The 12,419-nt window shown below is 39.9% G+C and overlaps 1 protein-coding gene across 2 annotated transcripts in view; it reads right to left on the reverse strand.

Annotated features, from left to right (window-relative positions):
- The window catches only part of snd1 (staphylococcal nuclease and tudor domain containing 1), a 192,185-nt gene that overhangs the window by 79,274 nt on the left and 100,492 nt on the right, over positions 1 to 12,419 (reverse strand). The window lies entirely within an intron of this gene.

The raw sequence follows: 12,419 nt of genomic DNA on the forward strand, positions 1-12,419 counted from the left end.
CTTTGCGATATCACAAAACCCGGAAAACAAACGCTGTAGTCCAAACGAGCCGTTTGGCCTTCCAAAAGAGGACGATATCCGCTTCGTCATGCCTAGAGCTGATCCCTGCTGGTCGCTGAGGAAATACATCGGCTTTCACCGTGGACGAAGCGGAGTCCAGCCCGGGGTCGTCACAAGTGGTTGCCACAAGCCCGCCGGCCGCTCCTTCGTCGAATCTGCCAGCCGCGCCGTTCTCAAGCCCGCCGGCCGCCGCTCACTCTAACCCGCCGGCCGTTCCTCACTCCAGGCCGCCGGCCATTCCAGCTGAGTTTTGAGCAGTGTAGAGTAGCACTTGTTGTTTGTTGTTACTCCAGACATGTTTTTATGTTTACGCAGCGCAATACGCAACGCAACGCGTAAAAGGCAGTATAAGTCATTATAATCAGTAATTATGTCCCCACTGGATGCAACAAACGCTTCGTTTGTAATGGGTTTTATTGTTTTTGTCTTGTCGCGCCGGGACACAGGGCATCACAGTATGGTAAGGGGCGTAACATTTCCGTCACACGCTTGAGGTATTCAGCCAATCACAATGCACTGGATAGCTGGCCAATCAGAGCACACCTCGGTTTTCAGAACGATGAGCTTTGTAAAAATCGACGTGTTTCAGAAAGGCGGGGCATAGAGGAGCAACATTAATGTACATTATGGAAAATAATGTGTTTTTTTAGCCTTAAACCGCATAAACACATTGCATTACACCAAATACACAACAATGTTCTTTTTAGCAACGTCATATGACCACTTTAATTTTATTTCCTGCTGATGCTACTTCAGTTTCACATCCACTTTCTATGAAAGTGGCATGGAGGACACAAATAAAATATAAAAAAGGAAAAAAATTAAGCTACATGAAACCATATTCCCAAGAGTAAAGGGTCTGAATCAAAACCAGACACTGAAGCACATATATCTTGTACAAAGCAATTGACCAAATTAATGAGCTGGAATATGCCAGTGAATTTCCATTTGTCTCGGAATGGCCTTTGGCCCTGTGATATAGTCAGGGAATTTGGTCTCCATTTTTACAACAACTCATTTTTTGCATTTCCTAGAGCAAGTATATTGTCAAAAAGAGGAGATGGTGTAGAACCACAGCAATTGAGAGAAGAATATATCATAATAAATGAGTTTTACATCCAAAATCACAATCTAAATAACCCAGCACAGGCTGGTAATTACCATTCAATCGGTATTGACTCCTAAAGGACAAAAAGCTCTTGAGAGATGTTGTGTAACATTTCAAATGTCAGTCTATTCAATACATAGGTATTGCAGAGCTGTGAATTGTGTCTGGAGTGAGAGACTGTGAAAGACAACCGACAGTTTCAGTTTCATCTTTACTCTCTAATCAAATATCCTAGGATGCAGTGTACAAATTCAATTACAGTGACTGGGTGATCTTTATGTACACGTGACCCAAGTTCACCTGAGGTCTTTGCTTGAATCAGAAATAAGGAAATGGACATCATCTCCTTTAGGTTCAAAACAATGTGAACAATGTAAGTAACACTAAACATGGCAATTGTACACCAGAAACCTTAGAAAGTACTGAGGCACATTAGAATACAGTCGGAAATGGAAAATAAAATAAAATAAATTACACTGACAATTGCCACAAAGTCCCAAGGACAACCTGTCAGTCAATTACAAGTTATGGCAGCAAAAAAAAAAAAAAGGAAAAAGCTAAATTCTGAAACTCTCCTTGATACAGTCTAAATGACTGACTTCTTGTCAAACCCAATGCTGTGTACCCAAACAGCTTCATAATGAGAAAGAGGTAGCAGAAAGAGCGATGAAGGAGAAATGGTTGACTTTTTCTCTTAAATCCCCTCTCTTTTTGACCCCTTAAGACTGCGGGACGCACAGATGCTGCTAATCAGCCAGAAAGAGGCAGTCTGCCTGAACACAGACACATTCTGACTCTCAAATCAGGGAAAGAGAAGCAGATAAAGTCAAAGAAGGAAGGGCAGGAGAGAGGAGAGAGACAGAGATCCAATACAGAGATACGATGAAGTGCCTAAAGGAGCTGAAGGAACGGGAGAGTCAGTTACACAGCCATACATTCCGCTATCCAGTAGAAAACAGGGCTTAACCGAGATTGAGTCAGAATTACACTTCTAAGAAACGTGCATGGGCCACACGGGAAGGGAAAGTGCAAATCAGATGGAGGATGAGAGGGAAAACAAGTGGGTAGGGGTCGAGTGAGGAGTCTGCTGCAAACTTAAGTCTGAGCAGACATCTGAAGCACGAGATGTGCTGGTGAAAAATCAGCCGTGAAGTCAAGGTCCCGTCAGCATTTATGCCAGCAGCTTTGAGAGTTGTGTGCTTATTGGTAAGCAGAAGCAGCGCTGAGTGGTTGCTGTTATGTAACATTGCGCCAACGTTATTAAGGTTTATGCAATCGCGGGTCACTGATGTGTGCTGAAGACCTGAGCAACCTTTTGTTGTTCACTTCATACACCACATGCTGTTTTCACAGCTGCTTTCCTGACCAATCACAAAGCACAATAACCTAGAGAATTGAAATCAAAATGTACAGCCTATAGAATAACTATGTGAATTGGACTATAATTGGACTATATATTGTGTTTGCTTAGTCGGGCTACAGTCATCTTTGATCGGTTACGACTTAAGATACTGTCATATTTACAATTGTTTAGAGAGTTTTCATGGGCGTTATTTGAATAGAAACAAACAAATGGGAATTTCCCTTGATGGTGAAAGATGAATGTAGACTTCACAATGGTTCAGTGGTTGATTCAATGGTTCAGTTGTTACTGGGAATTTGCTACATCGACCAATGGACAGCTGCTTAGTTAGAAAGTTACTTTGTGAGCAGTGCTTCATACATCATTATGGAACTGACAATAAACAATTAACTTTTTTGGTTTGCACCATTTCACCAAAACTTTGCTAATGTGACTGCAAAATTACAGGTGTAACTGAATATTTGAAGGAACATGTCAAGCATCACGTATACAACGCAAGGGACATTTGTAGTATAATTAAGCTGGACAAAGCAAAGATATAACCACATTATCTTGGGTTTGGCTAAAACAGGACTGGTATGATTTTAGTGTGACTAAAGTGTTTGCATTTTTTTTTTAAAAGGTGATTTAATATTGTAGTCCAACTGATATAAAACTTTCAAAGTGTACATAAATTCATTTCATGTTTTTTTTTTTTTTGTTAATGATGGAAGTATTTTTCAATGTGCATTTATAAAAAGACAACCAACGTCAGCAAGTCCTTGAATTCCTTTTAACGAATGAATTTTAAGAATGAAAACAGGACTGGTATGATTTTAGTGTGACTAAAGTGTTTGCATTTTTTTTTAAAAAGGTGATTTAATATTGTAGTCCAACTGATATAAAACTTTCAAAGTGTACATAAATTCATTTCATGTTTGTTTTTTGTTTTTGTTAATGATGGAAGTATTTTTCAATGTGCATTTATAAAAAGACAACCAACGTCAGCAAGTCCTTGAATTCCTTTTAACGAATGAATTTTAAGAATGTAGAACAAGATCACGCACTTGCAATGCATTGATCCAGCATTTACCTCTGGGTTTGTGGTCCTTGCAAACTTTCTAGCCTAAATATAAAATTCAAAACTCACCCTTCAATTAACAAAAGACGAGTCTACATGATCTCAAACTACTACATAGCATCTGAAGATGCTTTTAGACATGTAAGAAACTGATAATTACATGTCTCCCTGGTTTCTGACAACTACATAAAGACATATTATTCAAAACTTACAATAAAAGAAAGCGGCCTGATGACTATCATAAACATTCAGCTCTCAGACAGGTTTGACAGGAAAAACGTGGGTGTTATTTTTTATTTTCTTCCAGTTTGTTTATGGCTATTTTTTAAATCTAGAATATGAGAGGATGTGGCTACCTTACAAATGCTTTACTAATAGCTCATATTATGGCTTGGATAGTAGTAAGTATTTTCACAAAAAAGTTGCAAACGTCACCTGTACTCACAACATACTGAAAAATTGTTAAATCGATACCTCATAATTGCTCACTGTGGAATTATCTGCATCGTTATACCTGCCGCTGATAAGATAGTGAGGAAATATGCTCTACTTTCATGCTATTCTCTCTCAGATCCCAAAAGGGTCTTATATAAACCTTTCAGCTGGGGGGCATGGAGTTACGCTTGTGCGATGTATGAGAGAGAATAAGTGTGTGTGCAAGTGAGAGAGATACAAAGTGACGTAGGCCCAGTCGTCAGCAGCTCTGGGGATGAGTGGAGTTTACTCTTTTACTCCCTCACTTACACTCCCCCCTCCTTTGCTTCCCTCATTTTAGTGTTCTCTTTTCCTGTCTGATGTTCTGTCTGTTTTTTAGCGGAAGGTTGAAGAAGAGAGTGAACACACACTGCCTGAAGACAAGGCTTTACCAGAGAGAAAGATCCAAGTTGGGATGACCTGCATACGGCATTGCGAAACTCATCTGGGAAAAACAGAGATGGAGAAAATGCAAGACAAGCAGGAAGAGGTGTGCTAAAGCAAAATAAAATGTATTCATAATAATAGTAACAATAAAAATTATTACTTTTTACCCAGGTGCTTTTTCTATATTTAAAAAAAAATCACTAGTCTATGACAGGCAGCTCTATCATTATGGGGACTTTCTAAATATATGGCAAAACTGTGCATAGTTTAAACACATCTTAACTCAATTTTCCTACTAAAAATCGAGACTAGAGATGACATTAACAAACTCTCTTTAGACAAACATGATGCTGTATGACCGCACACGTGTCTGAGTGTGTGGGGGCCAGGGGCTCATATGCTTCATCATATAATATTTAAAACCATGTTACTCTGTAACTGTCAATATGAGTGAAGCCTACGTCCCTATATGGTCGAAAAAGAGGAGGGTTTAAAAAAAAAAACCTAAATAAATAAAAACAGCATGCCACTCTGGAGCAGGCTGGTGCATGAAGGACACTGATCTGGCCCTCAGCGAGAGCATCTCAATTTTAAAACAAGCTCCTCTTAAGACACTATATTATGCGGAAACCACACAAGAGCAGTGTAGAACTACTGTTCAACGTTATGAGTGGCATTACTGCATTCCAACAACACACACACAGGCTGTCAATCGATTAAAAAAAATTATTTCACACATTTTTCTGTAATTTACTGAGACCAATCACACCTAACATAAAATTCATGTAATCAGAAATGTTTAGAGAAACAACAAAGATGGTATATTTTAAATATTTGTGTAATGGCATCTTTTTACTCTGAATATTAAGAATAAAGGCAAGTATCATCGATACTATTGTGACGCTTCTATTAAATCTAAATTTTAAAATCAATTTCTGGGGATAAAAATTAAATAATTCAACCATCATTTTTGCAATCATTTTTAACAGGTCTAAACTGTTACAGAACATTACAAAATATTATATATACACAGACACAGCCAGACACACACACACACACACACACACACACACACACACAAAGGAATAATTGTTTGGCCTTTCCCCTGACATATTTGTAAAATTAGAACTCCATCTGTAGTCACAGGCAACTCCGATAAGATCTTTTTCTCCCCGTTATTAATTTTGAAAAATTATTCATTTCTTTCCCACTGGTTAGCAAAGATCAGCCTACGCATGGATTTTAAATCTGTATGCCTGGTTAGAAAGAAAAAAAAATATTAAAATTAAAACAAGCACACAGGCATGTATATCTGGAAAAAGGGATTTTGAGAATAAGGTCTCTAAACAAATCTGCTTGCATTAGCAGGGCTTCAAAAGAAAAACAGAACGGGCATCAGTCGTATTTAACCCCTCCTCTATTTTTTTCCCTTCGCACCATGTCATCAATCGCTCACTCTCTGCGTCCTCATTGTTGGAAGGTTTTGAGAACATGGCTCAACTCTAGCCAGAGCGAGGAGTGGCCGCTGTTTTATTGAGCTGGGTTTTGAATGTGTTCCCTGCATACAGCAGGCAGTCACCTCAGGGAAATCCCATACTGCATGGCAACACAAAACACATTTAAGAAAGGTCACAACCCACAGTTTAAGGGGATTTATTCTAGAGCCTTCCATCATATTCCCCAGGACCCCTTTAGCTTTCTCCACATCCCACCGATCCCCCACTTTAGCGATGGTGCAGCTGTGTGTTTGAAACTGCATTGGATAGACATCAGCTAAAACGAACATTACCATATTTCTGTACCGGTGCACACAAGATTAGACACACTTACCTTGAGTGACAGAAAAATAGACACTCAAGGTAAAAACGTAATTTACACTTCACATTCTAGGCAGACAGACGTCTATACATCAGAAATTCAAATGCTAATATGAGGGGTGCCACTAAGTGTGAAGGAAACTTTGACTGCGGGATATAAGCACAAAGCTAGCATGACAGAGTGAGTCTTTCTATAGAGTATCCATATTTCCCAACACTGTAAAAACTCACCTTGATTTGCCTTTTCTGAGCGGATATAATTTTCGATGCATTAGATTACCAGACTCTTATTACCTCTGCCTTTAGGCTTGTGCACCTTTCTCTCTCCTCTTCATGTCTAGAAAAGGCTGTGGGCATATTGTTCGTTTAAATTTAACAGACCTCAATCTTCCTGTAACTCTACAGCTTAATGGTGCCATTGGAATATATTAGGCTCCATTATGTACCCCAATATAAAGCCCCTGTGAAATATTACACCAAAATCTCGTTCCTCAGAGCCTCTGTGCTTCTAGCAGCAGTCATGGGTGATATCTGATGCCGCCGAGATGGCCTTTTAGTGACCTCGTATGAGCATTTTTTGGAAGATGAGGAACGAGAGTGAAAAATAACTGCAATCTGTAGGTATTGTGCATGATAAGGTGAGGATAATATTGGACATTTGGCATAAAAGGTGAGATTTGGACTTAAGCACACAGGACTGATTTGATCAACTTGATCAGATGCCAGTGATTTAAAGGCAATTAAATGCAAAAGCAATAAACTTCTGTAACCAATAAAACGGCAAATTTGTCTTATGCCCAATCAAGTCAGGAATGTACTGCGACTCAATACTGTTTTACCTTGCAAACATTTGGCTGAATGTTTTCGGTGTTGAACACTGTTGTGAATTCTGCTCATTTAAACTTGTCACCAAGGTAACGCTATCTAGCTGTCTAGCATAGATGAGGTTGTTAGAATGGGTTTAAAAATTATGAAATTGCATGTATTAGCAGTAAAGGTATTGCTCTGCTTACCACAGTTTTTTTCCAGCAGATGTGATTGAAAACACTATATAAGTGAATATTTAGTGTAATTAAAGATTGTTTAACAAATGTAACCATATAATTTAACATACAAAAAACAAAAACATATGCATACATACAGTACATATGCAAATACATTCACACACACACACACACACACACACACACACACATCGTATGATGTCCAGATAAATATGCAATATAAAATATCATCATGAAATATCTTTTCTGGTCAGCCAGGAGGAAAAAAAAATCAAAGTCATTTTGCAGCAAGAACACCAATCTCGTTGGGTGTTTCTAGAGTGGAAGTCTGACTGGGTGGGATTTATTTGCACGATGGGATTCAAATTGTGATGAGATGGATGGGATTGCCTGATTGTGAGATTGCAGGGGCAGAAAGAAGCCCTTGCTCCATCCTCTAGCTGTTTAGTCAGAGGTTTAAAGCCCTTCAGTAAAACACAGCCATTTATTCACATAGTCCCACACAGACTCAGAAAGAGGCTTTTACAGATGTTGGGTGGCATGACAGTTCAATGGAAATGAGCACTGAGTGTTCTAGAATGCTAAGCAAACCAGGTCAATCATAATGCTGCCAAGTTCTGCACTGTTTGAGAATTACTTTAAATGATATTTTAACATATTCCTGAAAAGGCTCAGTTCTGAACTTTGTCATAACGTTTGTACAACCAAACTATGGTGCAAATCAACAGGTACTTTAATCAAACATTTGAAAGGCTGTTATGGTTCTGTACCATATGCTCACTCTAAGTTGGTTACGACTTTAAAAATGAAAAGCACAGCCACCTAAGTGTGCCCACACACTACAGTTTGCTACCGCAAACCCACTGAATTGAGGATGGAAGGGTGTATAAAATCATTTTTTGTTACATTCAAAAGTAGCTAATATGTTATTCAATGAAAATTTGGTGCAATTGGACTCAATGAGATGGGTCCAATTGCACTTTCAGAAATTCAATTTGCTGCATTCCTGCTTAATTTCCAGTCCAGTTCTTCAAATCGCATTTTATTAATTCCCATCCATCAATCGTTCAGTCTAGTGTGCAAGTGCCCTTAAATGTTCTTTATCTATGCCGCATATTGTTTTTTGAGGAAAAACAGTTTGGCACTCAATAATGACATTGTTTTACCCTTGAGTGAATGCTCCATTTCAGTGTGTACGTTACGTTAAAAAGGCCCATTTAATATGCAGTTAAATAAGGACTCAGGGTTCTCATCCTCCTCTGCTAATGAATACTCTATATCAGGCCTGCAGAACCACCAGAGAACAAAAAAATTGAACTCAGCTCAGTATATCTCATTAAAAGTGAGTCAGTCATTTTGACATGTGGCACCTTTCACATACCAACAGAAGTGCGTCAGCTATCAGTTAAGATAAGTATGGAGCTAAACAAGACGCTATTCTGAAACTCAAACAATGAAAGTGATCGCTCATAGTGCGTGCTGGAACAACGTTGTTATTAGTGACACATGACATTTTTGAAAATTGCTAGGGGAAAAGTGATGAATATTCATTAAAAACAGGGTGTCTGGCCAATGCATGCTTGCTGCTTTTAAGACATAACCGCTGCTACTGGATTAGGTCAGCGAGTTGAACTTGAGAACTTGATCAAAGATCAAGAACAAATCAAATTTACGTGCAAAAAGGAGACTGTTGCATGTTTTCCAGAAGATTAGTAGCGCACAAGTCATATGGACCATTTTTTTGTGGTGCTATTGCCCCCTTTTTTGAAGTTTGAATGCTTCAGTCAACCTTGTGATTTCATGATTAGCACAGTCTTCAAATTTATCATTTTGTACTCTTCGGAATAAAGTCACATAGGTTTGGAACAACAATAAAGTGAGTACATGACTAGACTTGCTTTTTGTGTGAACTATCCCTTTAAAATAACTGCATAAGCTTTTAATCTGGGCTGGAACATTCTAATAGACATAGAGAGGTTTAATGAAGGTCATTAGTTTGCAAACAATAGCCATTACAAGAGTGCTGCAGCAGGAGGCAGAAGGGATGACACTCTCTCCAACCCTTTGGAGTGGATTGTCTTGAGCTCAGCCAATCCATCACAGGAAAAACAACCAAGACAAATATCATTAACCATCCACTGGCCCTCAAATATTATATTACAGACAGTTAAAATAGAGTGGTGGCATTGTGGAAAAGAAATAGAGGCCTGGAGCAGAGAACAGAAAACTAGAACAGATATGAAATGATGATGAGAGGATGAAACGGGGAAAGACGAGATGATAACAGTGAAATGATACATAAACCTCTAAATCTTGTTGCATGTGTTTTCTAACAGCTGTTCACAGTTGGAAAATATGATGTGAACGATAGTGGACAGAGAGCTCAGGTTACTGTGGCGGCTGTAATCTCTTTTAGAATTAATTCCTGGAGACAAATATTATTAACCATCCACTGGCCCTCAAATATTATATTACAGACAGTTAAAATAGAGTGGTGGCATTGTGGAAAGGAAATAGAGGCCTGGAGCAGAGAACAGAAAACTAGAACAGATATGAAATGATGATGAGAGGATGAAACGGGGAAAGACGAGATGATAACAGTGAAATGATACATAAACCTCTAAATCTTGTTGCATGTGTTTTCTAACAGCTGTTCACAGTTGGAAAATATGATGTGAACGATAGTGGACAGAGAGCTCAGGTTACTGTGGCGGCTGTAATCTCTTTTAGAATTAATTCCTGGAAATTGAAATGGAATTGAAAGTAAGTGTCTGGTCACCCCTCCTCACTCAAGGTCACAAGTGTTAGCCGAAATGACAGCATTTCCACCTGCCTTAGGCTGATTGATTCAGCGCATGAGAGAAATAATGAAAAAATCTAAAGGTTTGGTCCACAAGGGTGGATAGAGCATGTGTTTCAGAGTGTCCACTTCCAATGGAGACTTCCTATCTATCTATCGATCTATCTATCTATCCATCTATCTTAGTTTCACAACAAACAAATCAGGTGCAATATTATTGGTTGCTTAAACTGCATATATATGTTACATTCAAATGTGTCTCTAGGGCGCTGCCTGATTTATGGAAATCAACCAATGAAATCAGGTCATACTTTTCTGTACAGCTTTATTTTTAAATCGTGGGTTAAATGTAGCGGACTGCCACATTATTAATAAATTATATGTAAAATTTTGCCACCTTTTCCCAACTTCTATACATATGCTCTGAAAGACTACTGTACAGTAAGTGCAAATATCACTGGGATGGTATTGTCCTCTCCAGTGAATTGGACGAGGGAAGCAGGCTGACCTACATGCAGCAGACCCTATATCCCAGATAGACTGGCAAACCCTGAGGCGGCCATCCTGCCCTCGCTTGCCCATTTACTGACAAGACCCAACCCGCCAAACTGGGTCGCTGGTGCCGATACAGAGCAGACCTCTCCCTGCGTCCTTCAGCCTGAGGCGGGTTGAGCTGGCAAGCTGGACCCTCTCCGCCAGCATAAGATCATTCCAGAAGACCTGGGGTTTGAAGGGGTGGGGGTACACGCATGGTGTTCTGGGTCAGCGTCACAGCGAGAGAGTGGAATGGCCCAAATGATGCTGGAGGCCTGCCAATGGCCACCCGCAGTCACACACTCAGAGGTTTGTAGTCCATGGACACAAAAAAATATACATTACACACTTGAGCACACATAGGTCATAATTCACTAGAGGGTTAGCCCATGGGTCACATGTACATATGCATTTAAATAATGTCTCCAGACACTTGACATTTTATGCAACCGGGTCACAAATCCCTAAATGTGTCCTACTTCACTACCACAAGCTATGGGTGTCATTCACAAAGACATTCACAATCACACTCTCACTGTCACACATACACAGTGGCATGTCAACATGCCAGCCATCGGTTGCCCAGGGTGCTGTGCTGTTTAGCACTACTGTTCAATTCTATGACATCTGCTGTTACAAGCGTGAGATGCAAGCACCTCTTACCAAGTATCTTTCACCTGCTGGCTAACACTAAGTGAAAGCCAACCTTCCCAAAGGTTTGAGAGAGTGATTACAGCGCCATGCTTTAAAAGAGCACTGCTTAGCAGCTCTATTTGTAGAGGAAATGGTTTAAAATGGTGAGCCCTATTCTCCTCGAGCAGGGACCATCTTAGCTCCCACTGCATGACAGGGGAGATATTTTAATCTTGGAAGGGAGGATAAAAGAGAGAGAGAGAAAGTGAGAAAGTGTCCTTACACCACAGGCCCAGCTTTGCACAGTACAGAGACTCCCTCTACCGCATCCAGAGGAGGCTTAATCCATCTGAAGAGAGCAATAGCCTTTGGCAGCACACACACTGAGCTTGTCCAGTACCCCTCCTATGAATCCCTGTGGACCAAGCACACCGGTCAAACAGTGTCGGCACTTGCTCACACAGTTCAGTCAACAGAGAAGTCTCACTGACCAAGTGTTTGGTCAGACCACACAAATCACTCCACATCACATCAACTCGAGGGGAGGGGGGTCCCAGCTGGGAATGTGGAGGACAAAGTAAAATCATTCATCAATCGGACGGTGTTTATCTGAGAAACAGAAGCAACTGGGTCCAACTCGCAGCGGTTCACTTGCAAACTGCAGACAACTAAACAGATCTACAAAATACCAGAACCTTGAAGAGAGAGGGGAAAAGACGGAGAGAGGAGGGTGAGAGAAAGAAAAAGCGAGAGAGAGAGAGAGCATGAGCGGGAGAGGAGAGAGAGAGAGAGAGAGAGAGAGAGAGAGGAAATTTGATCAAAAGTATGAATTTTGATGCAGGACACATCTCAGGTACTCAGAAACTGATCTGAAACCCACTGCGATGTGTGCGTGTCATATTTAGCAGGCTGCTGAGCTGCTCTTATAAGTGTAGATCAATGGACCACCCAGTACTTCTTCACATACATTATACATAGGGTGTTGTGGCCTAGTGGCTGGTAACCAGAGGGTTACTGGTTCATTCCTACAAGGGTTGAGCCTTAAGCAATCATATCAAACTACATATTTTTTAATATATTTATAGTTACATAACATAAATAGCAATAAAATCATTAACTATACATATACAGTATATTATATAATACTATATACTGTACTTATCATTTCAAAACTATATA

The sequence above is a fragment of the Sinocyclocheilus rhinocerous genome, unplaced genomic scaffold, assembly GCF_001515625.1.
Source record: "Sinocyclocheilus rhinocerous isolate Xijiao unplaced genomic scaffold, SAMN03320098_v1.1 scaffold3117, whole genome shotgun sequence".
Lineage (NCBI taxonomy): Eukaryota > Metazoa > Chordata > Actinopteri > Cypriniformes > Cyprinidae > Sinocyclocheilus > Sinocyclocheilus rhinocerous.